This window comes from Emydura macquarii, unplaced genomic scaffold (assembly GCF_026122565.2).
Source record: "Emydura macquarii macquarii isolate MOO-44397 ecotype Brisbane River unplaced genomic scaffold, CSIRO-AGI_Emac_v2 contig_1253, whole genome shotgun sequence".
NCBI lineage: Eukaryota > Metazoa > Chordata > Testudines > Chelidae > Emydura > Emydura macquarii.
In genome coordinates this window covers 96,628,260-96,654,557 of record NW_027131390.1, presented here as the reverse complement: position 1 = coordinate 96,654,557, position 26,298 = coordinate 96,628,260, and the positions used below count along the sequence as shown (strand labels likewise).

Sequence of the window (26,298 nt, the reverse complement as noted above, 5' to 3'; positions counted from 1 at the left end):
CCGTCTCCCCAGTCCATCAGTTCCTTCTACACTACATTCTCCTTTTTCTTTTCTTGGCCCACCATGCTTCCCCCTCCTCAGTATCTCAGTGAGGGCCTCTAGGTGACCTCTGCACCTAGAAGTTGTTCCTCACATTAGTACCAGTCACGGTGGCATGTGGTTGTCCTACAGCCTCTACGGGCAGAAGTGGTGGCAAGCAAGTAATGGTACAGTCTCAGGTTGAAGTGTTTGGTGAGGTGGGAAGCCGGTCCACCTTCTGATGATCATTTGGAAAGTAGGCAGGTCTTCCTCACTGCTGGAGGTTTCCAGAGCTGGTGTGGGAGAATGGATGAGGTGGTCTCCCCAAACTGGTGTAAGTGTTTTCCCCTGGCTGAAGAGTACCAGTATCAGCTCTTCGGACACCAATTGCAGTCACTGAAGCCTATAATGATTACAGGACCCCCCCATTCAGTACAGCAGTAGTTTAGACCTATCTCCTTATCTGCTGCTGGAGCTGTGGTGGGTGTTTACACACTTAGAGGGGTGTATGATCAGGTATGCTCTAACTAACAAGAATTAAAGTAAGGGAACTGGAGGAACAATCTCCTCAGTAGCATTCACAAAGCTCTGGGGATCAGAAAGACTCCCATCCTCTTCAGATCATATCCCAGGAGTCACCTCTTCACCATAATGATTCCCCAAAGAGCCAGAACAAAAAAACCCAGCCCAAAGTCAACAGTCAAAGTCAACAGTCCCCACCACACAGTTCTTTACAGCATTTACGATACCAGGGATAGGCACTTCAATATATGATATTACAATTGGAGCTGGCCAAAAAAAAGAGAATCCTTTTCCATGCAAAATTTTGCCTATATAAAATAAATATGAGGAGAAAATGCTGAAGTAATGAAAAATTTTGGAAAGGAATTTAAAGAAAAATTCCATTTCAAGAGAATTGAAGTGGAACTTTTTACCTTCCTGGCAGCCTGGGAAGTTGACAAAAGCCTTCCAGCCGAGCTGCTGGAGAAGCAGAGAACCTGGCACATTCTGCCTCCCCAACCCGTGGAGCTAGTAGGGAGGCTGAAAGCTCTGCTCCTGCTTCCCCTGGAGCTAACCCTCCAGGAAAGCTCTTGTCAATTCAATTGGCAGGCAGAGAACTATCATTTCAATTTTCAGTATGGAAAATTTCAGTTTCCAAAAGGGGCATTTTTTGTTGGGGGAAAAATATCATTTTGACAAAAAGAATTTCAACCACCTCTAATTACAGTAGATGCAATTCTTGAATGAACTAATTGCAAAAGCTGGTGCACAAAGGAAAAGTTCAACAAAATAAAATGTGCGTAGTTGGACTTGTCTATTTATCTAAGCACTTATATGGCCCTCATCCATGTAGCATCCTCATGCCCCCTGTGTGAGGCAAGGAAATATTATCCACATATTACACATGAAGAACTGAGGCCAAGAACTGGACCCAGATCTCGAGTCCCTGTACACTCTTTTATCCACTAAGATCATCCTTCCTATTTCTGTAAGAACAAAAATTTCTAAAATTTAAGGTGCTTTGTTGTACTTTGAAAATAGAATCATTTTATACTTCAGAATTGCCATGGAGTTAAGTTCAGTAGGGGGAAGTGCATTTGGTATGGCTGAAGAAATTTGGATTTACTAATGAAAATGGCATAAGTGATTTAAAAGGACAAAAATGAACTACTGTGCTTGAACACAACATCATTTTCGATTACTTATAACTTTTTCATTTGTGAATCAGATTTCTTCAAACAAGCCAAAGCTACAAGGACACATCTATTTTAAAGCTTCTTCTCAAGACTAACCAGGAAACTGATCATCACAACAACTTTTATCTTTGTAATTTATATCCACTCTGCTGCTAGGTGTTCTTACTTTTGACATTCTCGTCTGATCCTTGTCTGACTTGTGCTGTGATCCAAGAAAAGTATCTGCCCTATATATTTGATTTATTTTACTGATGGCTCGTAAACCAGACTCTAAAGCTTTGCTATATTTGATGCACTATGGGGTCATAGGTGCAACTGAAACCAAGGAAACCCTAGAGCAGTAATTCCTGATCCACAGTGCTGGGCTCAGCTCCTTGTTCCAGGAGTGGCAACCTGGTGCATAGGGTAGCATCACTACTCAAATTTGGCTTGGCCACCCCTCCAGCATGACCACAGGACAGCCAGACCAAACCTGAGCAGTGCTACAATCCAGTGGGCTAGGTCACAAAGCCCAGAGCAGGAAGTTGGGCCCAGGCCCGTTGAACAAAAGCCCACTCTCCTCAGCTTCCCCTTTGCACTGGGCTGGGATTAGGGTTGTGGTGTTGGTGCAGAGGGTGTTGTTGTGCATGGTAGAGGACGAGGAGGAGGACATGATGATGGAGCAGGAGTGCACCCATTGAAATGAAAGGCTACATCTGCTACTGACTATGGAACTGAAGCGCTACAAAATCTCAGAGGATAATATAATCTTTTTGGGCATCACAAAGGCAAAGGACATTTGGAATAAGAGAAACTGAGTGTGGGTGAGGGAATCTCAAATCAGTGGCAAACTGCTTTCACAACTACATTTGCAACAGTTTTATTTGGTTTGTTAATGAACAAGCACTTTTCAGTGCTATTTGGTGGTTCTTGTTCTGACAAGAATCTACTGTAGCTTTCCCAACCATGTAACAATTACAATAATGAGTGGAAAATTAAAGGCAAAGAGAATGTCAGGAGGAAACTATGAATGGAACCAGCAGTTACTCAGCACATGCTAGGGAAGAGTGGCAGGAGAAGGCAAATAGTGAGACAAACTACTAAGCAGAAAATTCAAAAGCATTCTAAATACAATTTCACTTAGACCTTTTTTTTTTTTTTTTTTTTTTTGCTGCCTTTTATATTTGCAGAGCTCATGTTGGTGAAATTTTGTTTGTGTTAATGTTCATGTTAATGTACATGAGTTTTGGGCCTGTAACAGAAATTCATTTGAAATATTTGTTTTGGGTAGGAATGGACATAATCATTCAGCCAAGGAACAAAAATAATATCTTGTGACTGATCAATCATACAGCATGAAGACTAAATCATTATGCAATGCTTGAAGGATCATACAGTATAAGAGCAAGCCACGGGCTGACACTTGTTTGCACAATACACTCCAATAATTTCAAAAAATGAAAAACTTGTTAAAAATCATAGACTATTTTTGGAAAATTCACATAAAGAAACTCATTGAATACATTTGTAGTAAACTGTTCACTCAGCTCTTGGAGAGAAACAGACTGACACACTACTTTTGGAAACACTGTATTTCGTACTCGTTTTAATATTTGTGTTAACACATATCTCAGTAAGGAATTGCCAGCTTGTAGCCAGATAATTCAATAAAGAATTGCCAGTTAGCTGCCATCTGGACTCTGTCTCCAAAGCTAAAGGATTTCTCAATACTACAACAGAGTTCAGGGCCACATATATATTCTATTCCATACAGGCTTTTATACTTCTCTCATCACTGTAGTGCCTGAGCATCTCCCAGTAGTGCAATGAGCAACATCACTAACATCTGCCAAACAGGGGTCATTCCCTCTCATCCTCATTTAGGCAATAGAATAAGTGGAATAAAGAAAGCATACTAAGGAAGTACAAGGTTATCATTAACATGAACATTTAGATTAATTCTTCAGGGCAGCGACTGTCTTATTATGTGTGCAGGAGTCACACTTACAAGTTCATTCCAATTTCAGATATAATAAAGTGACATTATTATTTTAGTGATATCTAAAATGGGGAATATTATTGGAATCCATAATACCTCTAAAACTGGAACTGGAACTTTTTTAGTATGCCTACTGTATATACCATTCCTAGTTAGAGCTGGGCAACATTTTTAGCCAAAAACTTTTTCAATGAAAAATGCAGATTTTGTAACAATTAGCAATTAACAATTGTAACATTTAGCAAATAATTTTCAATTATATTGAAAGAATTTTTTTAATTACAAAAACACTCAAAATTAAACTTTTTATTTAACTTTTGAATTGCTGAAAATTTCCCCCCAAAAAATTATTTTTGGGTCAACCCGAGAATTTTTTTTTTTTTTTAAACAATTTTTCGGAATTGCAAGTGAACCAGTAAAAATCAATTATTCACATAACTCTGTGCCTAGTACTAGGTAGAGCAATACAACCACCACAATGGCACATTCAGTCTACACATTCAAAGACATGTGACTATGGTAACATCAGCATATTAGCACATTGTGCATAATCCTCAGTTTGCTCAGGTTTACCCATTTTCTAGTGCTCAAAAACAACCTTTTTCTTCCCAGCCCAGTTTCTGACAGAGATCATTCCTGATCCCTTCAATCAACACAACAACATTCAATCCCTTCACTGCACTTTGGATTTTAGTGCCTTTTGTATATTGACAATAACTAGCCATGAAATGGTCTGTGACATACCTGTATAAACAATGCTATGTAGAGATGAATTTCAGTAAATTACTCTATATTCTTGTACTATATGCTTCCAAGAGCATATTCCTAAGGCAGCCTTTCAAATCTGGTGATTTATAAAACCATCAGCTCCTTCTCAAACTCATCATTGTGAGAGTCAATGTGCTAAGGACCATGGGCCAGCCCGTGGCTGTTGGTTTATTATGCTTGTAATAGACCGCAATTACCCAATGGCCAAGAAAGTTAGGGAGTCTAACCTGTGTTTTAAGATTTACACATAGGAACAACCTGTTCCCTGTTCAACGTTTCTCTCCCTGCCATCTGGCCAACGTTCCAAAGGAAGACACACACTCCCCCAAGGCACTATTCCCTCTTCAGAAATAATTTTTGAAAAGCCATATGATGTAAAAAATCCCCTTATTAGTACCTAAATATGACTTCCATTTCTAATGTAGGCTTTGTTTAATTACATCTATTTAAATGCTCTAATACCAAGATTACAAATACCATCCACCAATTTGTATCTCCTTTATCCCCTCTGTGATAATTTTCTCTTTAATTCACAACTCCAAAAACCGTCATTTATTTTGTGTTTCAACTGAGCTTCCCAGCTACAGTAATCAGATTAGGAATCAAACCAATTTGGAAAGATGTTTCTGCTCATAGCAAGCTAGGAAAGCTCACAAGAAAAAAACTTCTTTGAACCTATGAAGCTTACAAGTTCACTTTGTTCCCCTCTAGTCTAATTATGATGTTTGCAGGCACCCCATTCAGTCTCATGTGAATTTACCAATACCAGGATAGCTTTTTCTTCCCCAGCTACTATGTTATTTATTATAGAGGCACAGAGAAGTGAAGTGACTTGCCCAAGGTTGTGCAATAGGTCACAGGCACAACTAGTAAGAACACCTGAGCGTCCTAATTCCCAGTCCCATAGCCCTATCCACTAAACCAGTGGTTCTCAACTGGTGGTCCATGATCCCACGGGGGCCACGAGCCAGTTTCAGGGGGTCCACAAAGCAGGGCTGCTGTTAGACTGGCTGGGGCTCAGGGCAGAAAGCTTGGAGTCCCTAGCCCCACTGCCCCACAGGGCTAAAGCCCTGAGCCTCCCCACCCTGTGACTGAAGTCTGGAGCCCCAAGCCCCACAGGGCTAAAGCCCCAAGCACCTAGCCTCTCAGCCCCATAGGACAGAAGCCTGGAGCCCTTCCCCCTCTCTCCCATTTGAGGTCTGGAGTTTTTATAGCATGTTGGGGAGCCTCAGAAAGAAAAGGGTTGAAAAGCCCTGCACTAAACCATGCTGCTTCTCAACAGTGGCAATAGTTACTCAGAAGGGGCATGTGAAAGGCACTGAGTGTATTTGAGAAGAGGAATAGAATGAAGACAGTCCCATATACAAACATGGAAAATTGCAAAAGAAAAGCATATATGATCTAGCAAAAGTACAAAATTGGAGACCACCCCAAAACAATTCCACTATAACACTCCAATTCAGGAAAGCATCCCTAATTCAGGAAAGCACTTGAGCGTTTCCTCATCTTGAAGCACATTTCAGTCTCATTGAAGTCTATGGAACATAAGCGCATGCTTAAAGGCTTACCTGAATATGGATGGAATTAGCAGTGTTTAAGTCCTTTTTTTTAATTGGGATCTATAAAAGCAAGATCCAAGATCTAAGCAGAAAGTCATTGTCACAGAAATAACAGCGGATTTAAGAAACATCATTACGCTTTCTATGACTATATAGGAATATAAGTAAAAGTGATACCAAAGATTCTGTTAAATCTGGTTAATTCTGTAATTGCTGTCAAGGGTGCCACTGAAAATGAGATTTACACACTGTACAATGTGCCCATATAAACCTTTGTTATGTCAAATGATGAGGTATTGGAGAAAACCCCCAGCAGTCATAATATTTCTGATATTCATTTCTTATATTAGTCCTATGGGATCTTGCCTCATTCCATGCTTACTGTCAAATACCATACGGTACAAGACAAGGTCCATTCAGCAATCACATACTTCTACACATTAAAAATGAAACTCTATCAAACTTTCTTATCCACTTGTGTGTAGATCCAAGAAAATATTGAGAAATCATAAGAATTAAGAATGTTAAGTTTACATACACACACACACGCTGTGCCAGTCTAACATGGAGCGAGTTATAGTAAAATAACTTCTAGCGCAAACACTTGTAATCTAAATGTATAGTGTTGTCAGGGGTGTGGCAAAAAGAAATGTATTTAAAACTTTACATGAATATTCATATACAACATGTTTTCCGTATTTGACCAACCCCAGCATACACACGCACATACATGTAAACATGTATGAAAAGAGAGGTATACAGATAGATCTAGTGCAGTCTCTCTATTGTAAATTACACCAGGGATTAATTTGGATGGAACACCAATGGAGTTGCACTAAGGATGAAAGAGTCTGTGTGTATATCTGTGTAGATAAAGAAAACCTTGGAGCAGACAATTGCAAGAAATTTTTTTTTAAATGTGCATTTCAGTAAAACTGCAGTTTCTCCTGGCTCTTTAAAATCATTTAGGAGAAACCCAAACTATTGACATGACAATTCAATTTAAATTAGGCCACCCAGATTAATCAAACTGTACTTCTCTTTATTGCAGGTAACATAGCACCATTGTCAACATTTCAATCTTAAAAATATAGCCTCTCGCAAAACAAGTTCTTGTGACAGGTGAAATTAAATGTATGTTCACTCTAGCTAAATAATACACATATTGCTGCTATTGTGTTATGTCAGCTAGCAATGCATTGCAGTTATATGAAAATGCATATTCCAAGTCCCATAAATTAATAATATTTGCATATAATATATACATTCACACACAGATATATTCAAAATAAGTATTTCTGCTCATGAATTTCAGACTCATTGGTGAAACTGCTAATTGTAAATTATCATGGAAGATGAAAACCAGATGAGACTAAAAAAAAAAAAAAAAAGCATGCTGCAAATACTCCAATGTAATATATTACAAATTTGTTATTAGCCGACAGTGCACAGATTAGGATGTCTTTGTGGGATGAATTGGAATTAATCTTCCATTAAATTTCAAATAACTTTACTGTTATTTACTTTACTGTTAAGCATGAGTGGCATGAAGTTGAACTTCTTGCTGTTCTTGATTTTTGTCAAGTAAAAATGATTCAGAATTTAGTTGTACAGAAAAGGCATATTAAAAAATGCCTAGAACATGTAGACATATGGTATGTGACAAACATTGCAGTATGCAGACTCCTGAGTTACTGCAATCCCATTTACAAACTACAGACCAAACAGTGAACAATAAACAAACATTAAAATACTAATACAATAAATTAAAAGTAATAAAGTACAACTGAATAGCATCAGCATTCTTGCCAGATGGCTGGCGCTTACACAAGGACTGGAGGAGTGCAAAATTGTGCTCTGCATCACCTTTCACCTCCGCCATGATCCCCAAACTGTGCTGAGTACAGTTCAGACAGACCCAGGATCTGGACCCCTATCTAGAATATGTCTCTCACTGGTAAGGAGAATGAGAATCATATTCTTCTGCAGAGAGAACTCTTGATGTGTTAGAAAAGTAGCATGAGTATTTAAACTGTATGTAGCTGTGCACTACTATACAGCCTGCTGTTTACAAAGCATGAATCAGGCAGCAGTTGATGTGAACAGAAGAGAAAACACACTGAATTCAAGTGCCAGAGATTAAGTGAGTGTAAGTTTCAAAGCTGTTCCCCTGGCATCATTTTGGAGAAGCTGGAGTCTAACAATAGTAACTATTTGAGATGGTCTTTCCCAAGCAATGTATCCCTTCACAGAGTTATGCCTACATCAAAAAGCAATTATTGTTTAGACCCATAAAACATCAGTTCATGTCTTAATATAAGAACACAGGAATTATTCTAATTTTGATAAATGGACCTCTTTGGGCTCAAATTCCTACATGTCCCTGTGTTTCATATTTACGAACAAGCCCAGAGTGGCTGTCAAAACCTTTTTAAAAAGTTGGGAGTGTAAAATGATGTGCAATTTTTGTCCTTACTGTGGAATGGCCACAGAGGGGAAGGGTCAGGTCAATCCACAGGAACCCTGATTGATGAGGAAGTGGGCAGAAAGAACAGGCAGCCTTTGAGGACTCGATGACTGGCCAGCCATTGGCACTACCCCCAGAAGTCCCAATGCCACGCAGAAGAGGCCATTTCATTTCAAGAACACGTGTTTCAGAAACTGTGGAAATTCTGAGAGGAAACATGGACACCTTCACCATCCCTGTGAGAACTTCAGAATTTGTTTCAGCTCTGAGGGCCTTTAACCGACTGCAGAGAAAGTCCTACATCAGCGACAGATCTGAGGAGGAGGGAGTGGCTGATGAGAGGTCTTTGACCAAGCGTTTGATGGATACGCCAGAACCCGACCCTGAAACCCAAGTGCTCATGAGGAAGACCGATGGGCATGACAACCTCTCGTTGTCTGCTCCCGTGGAGGAAGGTGACTGTGGTTCATGGTAGTCACAGCAGACAAGGTGAACAGAGAAGACGTTGTGCAGGTAAATGAACAATAAGTAGTGACATTAAAGGATGGGGCGTAATGGAGTAGGTCTGTTTAAAACTTCTTTTTCCCAATTGGTTTGTAATTTTTGAGGCACCCGACTGTTGCTGAAAATAGCTTTAAAGACCTTGGATACTTCACCACCCATCTTGTCTTTTTAGACCTAAGGCCCAGGGATATTTGGACAGAATGTCTATCATTGTTAAGATGTGCTAATAACCACTGTTGTGTTTGGAGAACCGGTGTATAACCACCAAATCTGCCGTTGCGCATCCACATCTGAAACAATGGTTTTGTTTCTTTTAAACATATTCGAGCCGGTTTGCGTAAAGTGTAAGCATCATGGTCTGAAAGGAAAGCTGTTACCTGTCTTCTATTCAAAGTTTCACTATGTTTTTTGATTGCTTGAAAAAGAAGGTTCAGCCCTCCAAAGCTCCTAACTTCCCCGGGGATATAATTTATTTTCTGTAACAGCTGTCTGTGTAGAATAGAGGAAACACATTCACATTGACAAATTTAAACAAGTTTTATTAAATGACTGGTTTAACACACCCTTTTCAGCTGCCTATGAAAGTGGACATCATGAACTCTACCATTAGGGATTCCAAGCTGGTTCATTCTTCCATTTTGTTCTTTTCTGGATTTTCCTGAGGTCTGTGTCTCAGACACAAGCAAAAACAGTTGATGCAGGGCTACCAACATGTAGGTTCTCAAAGGCCTCTAGATAGGGATTGTCGAGCTGTCAAGAGATTTTCAAAAAAGAAACAGCTGTAAGCTCTCACTGCCTATTTTTTTAGATTTACACAACCCTGGTTCAGTTCCTACCACATCACGCCCCATCCTCGACCATCTCTTCTTATCATTCATTTACCTGTACAACATCTTCTCCGTTCACTTGGTCCACCAGACTCCCACAATCCACGGTCGTCTTTCTATATGGAAGTGGACAATGAAAAGCCATCATGCTTGTCAGTCTTCCTCATGAGTGCTTGGATTTCAAGGTAGAGTTCTGGTGTAATCATCAATGGCTGGGTCAAAGAGTCCCACTGGCTGCTTCCTAGTCCTTGGAACTGTCACTGATATAGCACTTTCTCCACAGGCTGTCAAAGGTCCTCAGAGCTAAAAAAGCTCTGACGTTCTCATGGAGATGGTGAAGGAGTCCATGTTTCCTCTCAGTGTTCCCAGGATTTCTGAAACACATGTACTTGAAATGAGATGGCCTCTTCCACATGGTACTGGTTCTTCTGGGGGTGGTGCTGCCAGCCGGCCAACTGTCAAGCTCCAAAGATTGGGGGATTCTATCCTAGATCCACATGTTACAGCTATTCCAATTGGTACACGTTTCCTTTCTGGGTTGGCCTAAGGGGCTGAAACCCACTCCAATTGGTGGTGGGGGGAGATCTTAGAGGGGTCACATGGCCCTCTTCCAGCGGGACACTCCACCCCAGCACATACCCTATTTGTTCAAATCCCCTCTTGGGGTGGTTCTACGGGTCTGAAACCTACTCCAATTAGTAGAAAGAGGTAGGAAGAGTTCTCAGAGGAGCAGGGCCCCCACATGGGGGAAGAGTACACTTTACCAGGGCCTGAAGGCCTTGGGGGACCCAGCCCAGGCTGCAACCCCCATGGGTGTGGGAGGGAGCCCATGTTACAAGTTTATACTGGGCCTGAAAAAATTATGCTTGGGCCCTGCAGAGGGGTCACATGACCCTCTTATGTGTGGGTCATCCCACCCCAAAACCTGTTCCCGCTAGGTCAAATCCACTCTCAGGGAGGTCCCATGGGGATGAAAGCAACCTGAATTGGTGGAGGGTGTCGGGAGTAGTTCTTAGAGGGGTCACTCAACCCACTTCTGGATGAGTCACCCCACCCTGGAACTTCTCCCAATTGGTCAAATTTGCTCTCAGGGCAGACCTATGGTGGTGAAACCCATTCTGATTGGTGGAATGTGGTGAGAGGAGTTCTTAGAGGGGTCACATACCACTCTCTCGCTTCTGGTCATGTGTCCAACTTGACTCCAGAAGTAATACCTCAGAGGGTGGGGTCTTATGGTGACTGGTGGAGGAGGCCTGAGGGGCCAAGGTGGGGAGTCAACCTGACAGTTGAACAGGGCTCAGAGGTTGGGAAGGGGTCAATGTTTGATTGACAGCAGCCCCTTATACTACTAATCTGACTACAGGAGTAGCTTTCTGGACTGTGAAAATGATTTCCATCTTCATCCTTTTTGTCTTCTTTTGGATCAGCTACTCCTGGTAGCTAGAAGGATATTTTCTTTGGAATAGAAATCTCCCAATAATATCCTAGACAATAAATGGTTTGTTAAATCATGAGATATTTTATCTATGGTGAAGTTTAGGTGTAGCTAAAAGGGTACACATGCCAGGTATATTGAAACAGGATAAGCCTTCATTAAGTATATGGACAATATCCATAAATTATACAAACCATAAATCTTGTTATTTATATGATTCTCCATTGACAGCTGTTAAGTTACTTCTATATTTCTTGTAACTGTCAACCCTCTGTATTTTGATAATGGAACTTTGAGTTTTTACTGAAAGCTTGTACCTCAATAACAATTTTTAAAAAATAAAAAACATTTATATTGGGCCTGATTCACCAGTACCTTGCCCCTTGTCTATTCATTTAAACCTGTGAAAGGTGCACATAAAAATCCTATCAGTCTGAACTGGAAGCATTTACAATTTTGCATAAGTGTGAATGACACTAAGAGTGATGCTTTATTTTCACCCCCAAAAATTTGGCCCAGGCAATGGCTTTGTAAAACAATTTTTCGTCCAGTGAACATTGTTATTCTGGAGTTCCTGAAGGCATTTGTTATAACGTAGGCCCTCAGCTAAGCAGTACTGTGGTGACAAAAGCATAGCTGAGCATCAACTATTAATATAGAAGTAGTGGTTATTCTAACCTTGTGGGCCAAATCCTGAAACCCTTGCAAAACCCAGGTAAACAGGATTTGTGCTAAGGTCCTCTGGACAGCTGGTAGAGGATGGGGAACTCCCCAAGGCACAAAGCATCAATGAGTAAATAAATAAAAATGTGTTTTGGTATATTTAAGAAATAATGATACTAGTCATGCCAAAATAAGTGTAACATTTCCTGACAGGAAGGAAAAATAAATTAAATATGCAATAAAAATTTTATAGCAGGTAGTGATTTCACTTTGGAAAACCTGCTAGGAATAAATGTAATAGCATAATAAATTTTCCATTGTGAGGAATGATTATTTGGGGCTTTAAGGTTTAACAATTTTGTGCAATTCTAATCAGCTAGCAATGAATAATGTTAAAGTGCCCACGTCTTCCTGCATGAACATCATCATGCTATGTTAAAGCATATACGTTAAAAACTTCAGATCTATCTTAACAACTTCAGATCACCCTTACAGATCAATTTATGCTTGCTGGACGTACTATAAATGCAAGCATTTCCAAACTGTCAACTTCACCTCTTTAGGAAGCAGGCGAAAGATGTTGTGTTTCACTGGCATGGTTGAAGGAGTTTTCTTCTCCAATTACACTGTGCCTGACCAATCTTTTGTGGTTTTTTTACTATAGGGAAGAAACAGGTAATTTGAGTCTGACATCTTGAATCACTCCAAAAAATATCAAACTTACTGTGTTTTCATCTATTATGTTTTTGATCCATGAAGGAACTCAGATCTATGCTTTAATTATTTTCTACTAGTGTGGATGATGTTATAATTATCAGTCACAGGCTAAGTTCAGAAAGAGAATATAGTGAGCTGAAAATGACAAAGCTAGGGAAGAAGAGAGGACTTCCTACTTCAGAACCAAGGAGATACAGTGAACTCCAGGTTATAGTCAATGAGATAGGAGCTGTACAAGCACCTAAGAGGCATGAAAAGCAATCAGAGATTAAACATAAAATTAGATGTCCAGATCTACTACAACCACTAGGTCTGAGTTTGTCCTTAAAATTACTTCAGTATGGGCTTACAAATAGGAAATGATGCAAACACTGCTGGTGGGGCAGCCCAAAGGGACAGGATGTTATAGGTGACACAAGAGCTCAGTTATAGGCCAGGCTAGTAGCACTGCCTATTATTAAGGTTGCCTGACAATTCCATTATTATACTTGATTTTCAGTTCCTTATAACTTTACCAAACAAACAGTCTGGACTGAAATTTTCTGTGCTGCATTTCTGCCTCGGGTTGATTTTTCTTTTTCTTTTATGAAAACTTCAGCCAAAATGGTTCAGCAGTTTCTTAAAATGAGGCTGGGGGCAAAAATACCAGGCTATGGAGGCTCAAAAGGATTCTCCCAGTAGTGGCTGTTCTGAGCCAGGGTGGGGCTGGGCACTGGAACTGAGAGAAGGGAGCCTGTCTCTATTGTACTCTCAGTAACCCTCCTGCTGGTGCCCAGACAAGTGGATGAAGAAGATTTAAATGCAGAGAGGACAAGAGCCAATGCAGGGGGAAGGAAAAGGAATTAATTGGAACAAGCAGTTGGGTGAGACTGAGACTAGATGTAGAGAAACTGTATCTAAGAGCTGATATGTGGTGGGAGTGGAAACTGGGACAGGCACTTAGGAGGAGATAGACTGGATGAGCAAACAGAATGTGAGCTGGCAGGGAGTTCAGGCTAGGACTGGGAACCTAGGAGAAGAGGAGGTTGGGACTGGTTGGGCAAAGAGGCTGGGAGCCAATGATCAAAATGATGCTGTAGGGGGTTGGGATGACCGACTTGCTAGGCAAGGGAACTGGGACTGGGAACCAATGGAAGGGAGGGGAGATGAGGGAAGGGAGACAAATCTGACTAGGAGCTGGGATGTGAGGGGAGAGCTGGACTTCCTGGGCAAAGAGATGGGGTCAAAGAACAGAAGACTAACACTGGATGATGGCAGAACTGGGAGTGGCTGGTCAAGGAGACTGAGGACAAGGAGCTGAGGCATGGGAGATTAGGACAGGGTGGGCAAAAAGATTGGGATTTGGACAAGAACCCTAAAGAGATTAAAACTGGACAAAGAACCAAGTGTGCAGAAGAGACCAAACTAAGACAGAGACAGACTGAGGGGGAGGGAATGGGCTGAAGAGCCTTCACCCACTAGAGCAGTGGTTTTCAAGCAGTGGTCTGTGGATCTCTGAGGATCCACAGATTATGTCTAAGGGATCCATGAAAGGTTGTAATTACCATAGAACAGTGGTTTTCAACCTGTGGTCTGCAGACTATGTCTAAGATTTCCAAAGGGGTCCACGTCTCTATTAGAAATTTTTTAGGCGGCCCACAAATTAAGAGTTGAAAACCACTACACTAAACAACACTCCCTTCCAGAGCATGGAACGCAACCCAAGATCCCAAGACTCACCATTCCTCTGCTGTCAGAGAGGATGATGATCTACTATTGCTATCAATTACTCCATTAGCTCACGTGGTAGACATCTGTGTGGTGAATCTAAATGTTCCAATCCTGCCAATGAACGACATTGGTGTCAAAATTATGCCACTACATTAAAATAATGATATTAAGACCTGTGCAATCTTAATTCATCCCCCTTGTGAGTATGCATTACAATATAGTCTTTAGTTACATAATCACATACTATTTCTCCTACTACTACATTCGCTGCACGGAACGGATCTGCTCTGGGGAATTAATCAGGGTTATGTATTGACAGGGGCTTTTGCCAATAGGACCTACTGCTTCATTTGTTGCAGAAGTGGGAAAGTGTGGTAAACAAGGCAGTGGACTGCAGGAAAAGAAAGGAGGGCCTCATGTAGAGCTGTGCAAATCACTGATTTTTCAAACTAGCTGTTCAAAAAAATGTTCATTTTGGGTCAATCCAAAACAAGTTTTTTGAAATTTTTGGCAGACCAAAACATTTTTTAAAAAAAGTTGTTTTGGGTTGATCAAAATATTTTGTTAGACTTGAAATTAAACATTTTCCATCTCTTTTAAACCTTTTATTGAAATAAAATTGAAATCAATTTTAAAATAGTCATTTCAAATCAAAGAGTTTTGTTTAGAAAATGTTGAAGTGAAACATTTTTATTTTTAATGCTTCATTAAAAAAAAAAAAAAATTCAACAAAATCAACACAAATTTGCCAAATATTTTAGTAGACACAAGTCTGCATTTTTTTGGTACAAAAGGTTTCAGACAAAAAAAAATTTCCACAGCTCTAGTTTCATGGTTAAGATAGCTGAATGCTGCACTGGGAGAACTGCATCTGCCACAGAGTTCCTGTGTGATGCTAAGCAAGCCACTAATTGTGTGTTCCTCATCTTCTGGAAGCCTGACATAAGCCCCTGGAGCCTGGTTTTCACTTCAAACTTTAAGTGAAGTTAGTGGGAGCAGTGCTTGAATACATGACATTCTATATAAAGCTAAATACTTTGAAAATCAAGTCCTAGACATCTAAAATTGTGCACCCAGAATTAATGTAAACTATTGACCTTATTTTTTTTTGTACCTTAGCTTACGTACTGTAAAATGGGAAACTACCACCCTCTTCCCTCACAGAGTTTTGTGAAGATAAATTAATTAATAACTGAGAGACACTCTGACACCATACTGATGGCCAAACTGAAAATGAGATTTAAAAAAAAATTTTGATGAATTAAAAAGTCAAAAAAATGTCAAACAAAAATTAATCGAAACCTTTTAACATCATCAAACAAAAAATTTCATAATGCATATTCACCAGCGGCTTAATTTCAGTTGCACAGGAGACCTTAATTCTGGCATTTCCTAATTTTTTGAGTACTTGACTTTACAACCTTAATAATGTTCTTTTAGTGTAGTTTTATGGGTATAATTTTACATAGGTATTATGTATGCATATCTATTAGATCAGGAGAAATATGTACAAATAAAATTAGTAATAGCTAAACTCAAATAAAGCATCTCCCCAACATTTATGGCAAGACTATTTAAAATAGAACCACCAAATACAAGATTGATGTTGTAGGCAAATTTCAATTCTTTTGACTCCAGTGAGTTTAATGTAGTTATGCCCGCTCATACCTGCGCTAAATTTGGCTCGATGCATATAACAAATTAAATTATTACTCTTCCTCATGTTCAACATCAGTCTTTTAGAAATCCTGCACTGCTCTCTTAAATTGGTTTCAGCAATCTGCTACTGCCATTCACATCCAAGAAAATGTAAATTTACCACAACACTCACAGTTTGATGGGATACTAGATTTTATCCACAGAAATATCTGTATTTTATGAAAATACAATGGCAATTCCCCAGACCAAGGTATAGAGTTCTGTCTCTCCATATAAGAACATAAGAATGGCCACACTAGGTGAGACCAATGGTCCATTTAGCCCAGTATCCTGTCTTATAGACTCAGAGACCCTCAGACTTTAAAGTCAGAAGGGACCATCATGATCATCTAGTCTGACATCCTGCACATTGCAGGCCACAGAACCTCACTCACCCACTCCTGTAGATCCATAACCTCTGGCTGAGTTACTTAAGTACTCAAATCATGATTTAAAGACTTCAAATTACAGAGAATCCACCATTTACGCTAGTTTAAATCTGCAACTGACCCATGACTGCATGCTGCAGAGAAAGCTCAGTAGCTAGTGCCAGAGGCTTCAGAGGAAAAAAACAGAACAGGGAAATTTATCTAGTCATCCATCCCCAGTTTCTGGCAGACAGAGGTTTAGGGACACCTAGAGCATGGGATTTCATCCCTGATCATCTTGGCTAATAGCCATTGATGGACCTACCCTCCATCAATGTATCTAATTCTTTTTTGAAGCCAGTTATACTTTTGGCCTTCACAACATCTCCTGGCAATGAATTTTACAAGTTGACTGTGTTTTGTGTGAAGAAATACTTCCTTAGTTAAATTAGCTGCCTATACATTTCATTGGCTGACCCCTGGTTCTTGTGTTATGTGAAGGGGTAAATCACGCATCCTTATTCACTTTCTCTGTGCCATTCATGGTTTTACAGACCTCTATCATAATTCCTTTTTCTCATTTCTAAACCAAACAGTCCCAGTCTTTTTAATCTCTCCTGGTATGGGGAAGCTATAGCCTACCGCTAATCATTTTTGTTGCTCTTCTCTGTACTCGTTCTAGTTCTAATATGTCTTTTTTTGCAATGGGGCAACCAGAAGTGCACACAGCATACAAAGTTTGGGTGTACCATTAATTCATGTAGTGGTATTTATGATATTTTCTGTATTATTCTCTATCCCTCTGCTAATGGTTCCTAACATTGTTACTTTTTTTTTTTTCTTTCCAAACAGCTGCTGCACTTTGAGCAGATGCTTTCAGAGAACTATCCACAATGACTCCAAGATCTCTTTCTTGAGAGGTAACAGCCTATCTAGACGCCATCATTTTTTATGTATAGTTGGGGTTATGTTTTCCAATGTGCATTACTTTGCATCTATCGTCATTGAATTTCATCTGCCATTTTGTTTTGCAGTCCCCAGTTTTGTGAGATCCCTTTTTAACTTTCTGCAGTATGCTTTGGACTTAACTACTTTGAGTAATTTTGTATTCTCTGCAAACTCTGCCACCTCATTATTTATCCCCTTTTTCCTGATCATTTATGAATATGTTGAACAGCACTGGTCCCAGTAAAGCTCCTTGGGAGACCCTGCTATTTACCTCTCTCCACTGTATATCATAACCTAGGTTTAGAAGACTAACTGTATGTGTCTCGTTCACTTGAGATGACAGATAGCTAGGTAGTTTGGCCAAAGTATATAAATCATTATGGTCTCAAGGGAAATGCTTTTAATAATAAAATTCTATTTCAAATTACACTCAAACAACAAAATGAAATGTGAAAGTTCCCGAATAGTGAGTGTCCATCAGACAGACTAACAGACTGGCTCTTCTCTACAGAAAAACGGGCAGACCATCTAGGCAGCAAAATAGTAAGGGAAGACGTATTCACATAAACTTATAGTAATGGAACCCTCCAAGTTCCAGCTCCGTTGAGTCCCTAATCTGCTTTCCCCCCATTTTTAAAGATAAAATTAGATTTTTAAAGTCATATTATATACTAGAAACTGGACAGTAAAAAGAGTAAAGTTAGTATGCAGGCTTCAAGATACCTTTTTATTAAAAATGTTAGAAAGCTTTTAAACAGTTAGCGCTGACAGTTAACATTGTTTTCACTGGTAATGACATGATAAAATATTAAACAGCAGGTGGGAGTTCCATTACAAAATACCCAGGAAGAAGCCAGATGAAGGATTTTTTATCTATTTAGAACTGACCATTATTATAATTGAGTAGCTTTTTAAAGATAAAATAAAAAGATGACTAAGCTGTGATTTCATTACCTTAATTGCTTCACATAATTTCACACATCCTGCTATTGTTGTTCATATCTTAAAAGGTCACTTGATATCCATAACAACCATAACGTTTATCACTCTTGATAATTGACATCATTAATTTAAATATTTTGAACGCCTTTCTGAATACATTAACTAACCATATAGGATGTAAAATCAATGGTCTGAACTAAGTCATTAATAATAACTTAAGAAAAAATAATGAATACCCTAATTTATGAATTTTGAAAATGATTTCATTAATATGATCAAACAGAGAAATAATCACCCCTGACAATCACATTCTTCCATGCAGCACAATCAGTGGTTTAATGGACGTTCCTCCTTTTTTAAATGTATTGACATCATTTTGCATATTTCATGTGGAATATTAGTCACGGGTAATTGAAAAGCTTTTCAGTGAAAACACTTAGGGCCAATTTCTCCTCTTGCTACTGTTAAATAAAGCCTTTGGATGCTGCAGAAATACCTATCATCTACTAGTGAGTATAGTGAAGCTCTACCTGCAATGTTCACAGGCTACGTGGTATGCTGGGATTGCTCCATGGAATTTTACAGGCTTCTAGACAATAAAGGCTGTTCTCTGTGGATGCATTAATTTCAGTTAAAGAAACACAGACCAAGTCACATTTCTTCTACATAAGAGTTTGTTCTGACTATTTTAATATCCTCTATCTCATAAAACTATTCCCAATACATGAGTAGACCTTGACAGTAATCCATATGTTTACTATCTTATTCTTTGGAAAAAGTTGAGTTTGCTGCTTCCCACGCATACCGCTCATGCAATGAGGAAGTTTAAGTGAAGCTATTCATGATGGAGGAAGCCCCATACGCCGATGGAGTAAAATAAAATGGAGTCCCATCCCCAAAGGGAAAGTTGCAGACATTACATGACGTTCCAAATTATCTGAGAAAACTGGTGGACACAGAAGTTTAGCTGGGTGGGAGACAGATCAAAAAATGTTCCCGTTCTTAATCAGGACAAAAAGACAAAATCTGGAAATTGTCAATGAACTGAAAATTAAAAAAAAAACCAAAAAAAACAGTTTGGCTCAATCAGAATGTTTCATTTTAATAATTTTGACTTATTAAAACCTTTTTTGTTTTAATGTACTAGAATTTCAGAACAATGTGTCGTTTTGACTAAAAATACCTTAAAATTTTGATGATATTTTGACAATTCTGAAACTTTTTTTCCCCGGTAACTTTTTGAGTCAAGAGATTCATCTAAATCAGCCTGTTTTAGGAACAGTTTTGATTGTGCCAAATCAGTATTTTTCTCAACCAGCTCCAAGCCACATAACGCTAATCACAGTTGTTCATTCTTCCTTTGGACTTGGAGCCTGAGTCTAATAGGTCTCTCTGGAGCCACATCACAGTGACGTTTACATTCAAATTTGCAAGGAGAGTGTGTCATCATAACAAGCCTGAGCACAGTATTAATAGCTCCCACCTCTGCAGGAACCACAATGGACTGAGGCATTTAGATCCTGATCGTGCAAGTGCTAAGCAGTGGTTCAAGTATATAAAAATGGGAGACCATCACCTCCGAAGAGTAAGGAGAGCCAGGATGGGACATCCTTTAAAGAGAAGGGGAAACATAGGCGTCTCGCAGCTGAGACATCCCTTCCTCCCCCCACATCAGATGCTATAGATCCCCATTGGGGGCTTCAAAATCCTCAGCCAGGCACCCGCATCTGATGCTTGTAATTCAGAATCCTGCCCCTGGCAAATCCTCACATCATCAGCTGGGAAGTGTGTGATGGGGGACCGGGGTGGGTAGAGCAGCAGCACTTCACCAAGCCTTGGATAGGGAGAGCAGGGGACGCTTTATCAGCAGGAAGCTCTGTGCTTCACCCTTACTTTAACCCTAGGAGCTGAGCTATCCCAAGTCCTCTTGGATTATATTCCAGTTTGGTGTCATCTACAGAGCCCCATTTCCAATTTCAAGTGTATATCCCCTTTTGGCTACTTTTGTGGAACCCCACCATGAAAACAATAGGGTCAGATGGATGCAACTGGCAGTAGAATCTGTCTGATAGGATCTTTTTTCAGGGAAATGCCATCTAGAAAGAATGATGCTTGACTTCTAAATTCCAGGGTGTTTTAAAAGAGGAAGCAGTTAGAAAAGCTTTTTTATATATAAACTGAGCACTTGCTTTTTTATATATAAACTGAGCATTTGCTATAAAATAATTGAAAGGCAATAAGCTTGAAACCCTCCAAAGTCATTTGAACAGGAGTTACTTTACAGAGTAGCACCACACTATAAATAACAAATTGCTGTATGTATCTTGGATAGTTATTACTGGAAAAAATATCAGTGTGGGTGCAGAAGGTTGATTAGCTGCACAAAAAGCATCAGTTAAGTTAATAGAATTGTTTCTTTAGCAGAAAAAAAAAGCTTTTCCCTGCCCATATGTTCATTGACTCATTACGAACGTGGATTTACATGTGCAATTTACCACTACCCAATTGTGTAAAAACACAAAATGTGCTAAAGGTGATTTTTCCAAGTACTTTTAAAGCAAATTAAGTAATTGTAAATTCACATGCTAAATGCTTCATGTAGCAAAGCACATCAGTGGGCCATCCTTATGCATCCCCAGCCAGAATTTGGCTGTAGATTTTGTTGATTGAGAATGGGGAGTTTGCTGCATTACAAGGAACTGATTTTCCTTCCTCTACTTCTTTCAATGCTCTGCAGGCTCCCTCTTTTGATCAGGCCATTCCCTGCTTTTATTTTGCATTACATTGTGTTTAATCGCTGCTGGATCACCTCCCCCTGAAATAATCCTTTGTGGTAGAAGGTACATGCCAAAGATTTACTATTCTGTTTTCAATCATTCATTCTTTTAAAATATAATCAAGGCAATAGCCCAGGGAAGCCATACTTAGATAGCTTAAACAGGGCAAACTGCAAAGAATGGGGCAAGCAAAGCCCTACATACTGGTGGTTTTTCTTCCATAAGATATACCAAGCCAGCAACAAACAGGTTCTGATGACCTCACTGGTCATTCAGTAGACAAAACACAGTTCCCTTAAAACTATCCAGCCCTTTGGCTAGCACCCAGACAGCCAAGTCAAATATGATGGGGATTACTGAAAATCTTTATCCATCATATGTAAAAAAGTTCTACCAATCCCAAAGGATCGGACACATTACCAAACAGCTCATAGAATAGTTCAGATCTTACCCAAATATACACTTAAAGCCAATGCTTATGAACTAAACTAATATTTATTTTTTTAAAAGGAAAGAGTAATGGTTAAAAGGTCAGTAAACATACACAGATGAAAGTAAAACTCTTAGGTCAGTTCAAAGTAGAGATGACAACTGAACTGCAAAGTTCTTAAATTGCAAAGTCTCTGAAATTACCCTAACAGCTTGGGGGTCATCAGTCCTTGTTTAGAGCTTCTTTATTAAAAATCCAGTCCAGAGAAATGAAGACTATATAGTCCATGTGCAGAGTTTGTTCAGATTCTCCCATGAGAATTAGCAGGGTGATTCCAGGCTGGTGCTGGGATCTCAAGCTTGCGATCCAAACTTCCCTGACGAGCTTGGGCAGATTGGAGATAAAAAGAGTCTTTTATAGATCCATGCAGGCTGACCATTCATTTTCTTGACAGTAGGTGCCTCCTTACACAATAGATGATTACTTGGGACTCAGAAGTATCATCTCCTATGTCCTGTGCACACTAGTAACTAGTTACATTAGCACAAGGTAATTGGCTATTTACAACCATTTACAGGTTATTTACTACTTAAACTTCAAAGAGAAATACAAACATTCAGTACTGTTACATTCAAAGTTCCATCTAAATGTTCGTATGTTCCTTTTGAACTCTTAATCAATAAAACAGAGATAGACAGGAAAGCAGTTTATCTACATTGCTAACCTCTAACAAGAGATATGTAAACAATATCAAACTACCAACAATACACTTGCAAATCAAAGCTCTAGTCTACTTGTAAGGAATCAACCTCACTACCATTGTCCTATAATATCTTGAAAGGTCAGTAGTCACCATAGTCATGGATGGCTTCCAGGTTACGTATGTGACCCATCCATGCCTAGGGCAGCCACCTGAAAATACCAAGGGCAGGGCAGGCTGTAAAAGGAAAGCAGATTCTCCCAACACTGGTGGGTGACACTGAAGTCAGACTTCCCAACCAGCCACAAACAGTACTTCTGATTCCCCACACTGGTTATCAAGAAGCCAAAACAAAAATATACATAGCCCCCTTTACTGCATTTCAGTCGTTGGCTCCCAATCAGCTACTAGGTCCAGTAAAGAGACCAGTTATTTAAAACTCTATGCTCTTTACCAACAAGGTTCCTCCTGACCCCAAAGGGTCAGCCACAATACCAGATCAATACAAGTTTGGATCTTACCCAAAATACCACACTGCCAGCCAATCCTTTAGTAACTGAAACTAAAGGTTTATTGTAAAAAGAAACAAACTATAAGAGAAGTCTTAAAGGATTAAAGAAATCAGACACATATAATTGATTTGAAAGTCCATATATATCAGGTTTCTAATAGAATTGTGGAGTTTGAAGGCTTGTATAGTCCCTCTGGTGTACATCCAGTACCCGGATGGGTCTCAGTCCTTTGTTTCACAGCTTAAGTTCAGTTCAGTTGTAGATGAGTTGATCCAGATGTGGGTGAAGGATGAAGACTGAAGACAAAATGGATGTGGTGCAGCTGCCTTTGTACATCCAGTACCCGGATATGTCCTTTGGCCTTTGCCATGCTGCTTGTGGAAATTTACAGGAATAAGATGGGGTCCAGGATCACATGCGTAAGTCCTGGTGACCCATCAGGTATATCTCTGGATTCTCCCCCTGGGCCCACTGTACCTGTGAATTTCTTTAATGGGCCATTAAGCAGGCTAGGGCTGCAACCATCCTGTCTGGGGTGTCACCCCATAAACACAATACAATATGAAATACAGATAAAACATATCCATAACTTCCATTACACATGAACATAAACATTATCATCGTACTTAGCACATTATAGCCTTTCTAATGGTACCTGACATGGCATATCCCACAAATTATGATAATTCTGACGTATTGATGTTAAAAAAATATAATAAATGCCTCCCCCCCCCACATCCAGCCAGCGTCACACCCCCAATGCGAGATTGGTGTAGGAAAGAGCATCAAACTGTGGGACACACCCCACACAGAGGGGCACAGAGGGATGTTTGTGGAGGTGAATGGTAACAAAACGGGGCTCAGGCCAGCCCCACATGACAGGGCTTGGGAGGGAGCACCACCTCCATCCCGTGACTCACCTCAGCAGGCCACCCACCCTGTGGGTCTGTTTTTTCTGGGTTGGGGGGATGTGACCAAAAATTGTAACTCAAAGGGAGGGTTCCGCTCAAGAAGTCTGAAAACCGCTGACATATACAATACTCAGTTAGGTTGTTACCTTATCCAACACTTCACTCTTTTTTGCCTGTTTATCCTCCTGTTGCATCTTGTCGTAAATCCTTCACTCTAAACTCTGAGGAAGGAACTATCATCTTTATCTATAAAGTGCCTGGCATAGTTGAGCCCTGATCCCAGATTGGGGTCGCTAAGTGTAACCATAATATAAATAAATACAAAGCCTAATAATTTAAAAGCAAGAAACAGGTGGTTTGTCGTCCATTCATCGCCAACTTGCCTCACCCCGTTCAATTTCGAGAAATAACATTCTTGCTTTGTAGTTTGGAACAAGCTGTATATTCACCAGCTCTGAACTAGTTACACTCGCAGTTACCATTTGCCATTGCCAACCACCTATGGATTTCCTATAAACAGCTCTCATTACTGTGCAAATTAGATAATTGAAACAATCCATTTGCTCCAGGGCTGTGGTCTCAGCAGTGATACTTCCCTGTTGCCATGACAAGTAATTTTCTGAGTTAGATGCTAGCTGCTATAACTCACTTCCACAATATTTTATTGCCCATTCTCTTTATTGGTAATGAGAACATTTTATTAGGTACTAGCGAGTATTAGTCAACCTTCTGCCAATTGTTATTCTGCCCATATTGCTCCCCTTTCCCTATTACCATTGCTATCTCCGCAGAGATATTAAAAAGATATGAAAAGAGAATGCAACCCTGTCAAATGTGGCAATCCCAAATCACTCTGTCATCCCTTCCATGATTCAGACTACTAACTATTGATTATTATGCAGGTTCTGAAGTAATTACATTGGAGCAAGTGGAAATCCATATCAAACATCACCTATAAATTTGCATGTGACAAACAGTTTCCATTGAAGAATGACATACTCATAGAGGGGTTAATTAAATTTCTTTACCTTTCTCATCAAAATCCTTAGGATAAAAATGGGTACAGACTTTGAAGAGACCTAATTTCAAATGAGACTCTACTGGGAGTGGGGGTAGAAGGAAACAGTCTGCTGGCAAACTTGGTATCAAATGTTTAACTCTTCTTTTTCACATATGCTACTTTAAAGGAGCTGGAATGGCCTTTGTAATGGCATTTGTAATTCCAGGTCCAAGAAGAAAACCTCAAAACTGAAAGCTTCTCACTAACAAAATTGCTTTTCATAATTTTCTCAGCGTCTTCTCTGTCTGCTACTATAAAGGGCATATAAGGCAAGCCATATCCTGCAGTCCTTGCTCAGGCTAAATCCCATTAATGGTGAGTTGTTGTAAAGATGTATTCAATTATTTAACACTGAGAAAGAAGAAATACAGTGTCTATGGGATGGGCAAACTCTCAGTGTAGCTACTGTTATTTATTTGCAGAGCAATCATTAGCATCAGAATTCAACCCCGTCCTATGTGCAAATTACTCAAAAACATATATTAATGGAGGGTTTGATAGATAAACCCACTACTAATTCCCTGGCCTATCACCTGTACTTCAGTAGTTGAGGGCTATTTGGTGATGTCTGCACAATACGTTTGTGATCTGACAGACCACTCTATGGGTAATATCTAGATTCTTATGTGCAGTTCGTTCACTACAACTTATGCTTTTAGCATCAAGTCACTTGTTCATGAGTTAACAATATGGAGACATGGAATATTATTTTTAAATGTTTATCACTAACTTGAGCATTTAGATTTGAGTTATGTATAAAGCTGACTCTGTGCAAGGGGTTTTTCACTTCATTCTAATACAGAAATGGAACATGATGAAGCAGCTTTATTTTACCTTTTCTTGTTTTAGTTTTCTTCTTAGCAGCAGAAATATTACTTGTGTAAATTTGCCACAAAAGTGTAAACACATTGGGCAAAATCCTGAGGGCCTCGCTCAGTCCCCGCTGATGTCTTATTCAGGTAAACTCCAATTTGGTTTGTAAAAACTGTTTCTAAACATTGGGTTTCTAAAAAGCTTAGGATTTTGCCTACTTTTTAATAAAGCCAGGCCTGCAACTTTACTATCTTGTGTTGGACTAGCGACTTTGATACCTTTTGCCAGACTGTGGTTTATTTTGTGTGATGTGTTGTAATCTTGTAGATAAAATTGGATCAGACCTGATTAATGCTTGGATGAAGACTTAAGGATGCTTCCAGGTGCTACAAGAAGTGGGTTGGTGATACACTACAATACCCTTAGAATAAACATTGAGCCGACCTGCATATTAATTACTGTATAAATAAACCTTCCACTCTACTCCGTGCTGATTAGGCCTCAACTGGAGTATTGTGTCCAGTTCTGGGCAGCACATTTCAGGAAAGATGTGGACAAACTGGAGAAAGTCCATAGAAGAGCAACAAAACTGAAAATCCAGTTCCCGCCCAGCTCTATCAATTTATGTGGAAGTTGAAGGTACCTGTACCTCATGGGAGGAGACACTGTAATAGCACTTTTTACTTTTGTTTGTCACAAACAAATCTTCTAAAGAACTAAATGAAAAATGTGTAATTGTTCACATCTAATTAAATTATTTTTTGCTTGAACTTTAGTATGTTAACCTGACATTATT

At 39.5% G+C, this 26,298-nt stretch overlaps 1 long non-coding RNA gene across 2 annotated transcripts in view; it reads right to left on the bottom strand.

Moving 5' to 3' along the window:
- The window catches only part of LOC137154228 (uncharacterized), a 266,528-nt gene that overhangs the window by 156,466 nt on the left and 83,764 nt on the right, over window positions 1–26,298 (bottom strand). The window contains exons 2-3 of one of the 2 annotated variants that reach the window (XR_010920168.1): window positions 9,874–10,192; window positions 9,546–9,741 (exon numbers count right to left, since the gene is read on the bottom strand). The exons of the other annotated variant lie outside the window; for it this stretch is intronic. This is a non-coding gene — a long non-coding RNA (uncharacterized lncRNA). Of the gene's footprint in view, window positions 1–9,545; window positions 9,742–9,873; window positions 10,193–26,298 lie in introns of those variants that run through there. 2 annotated transcript variants of the gene reach the window in all.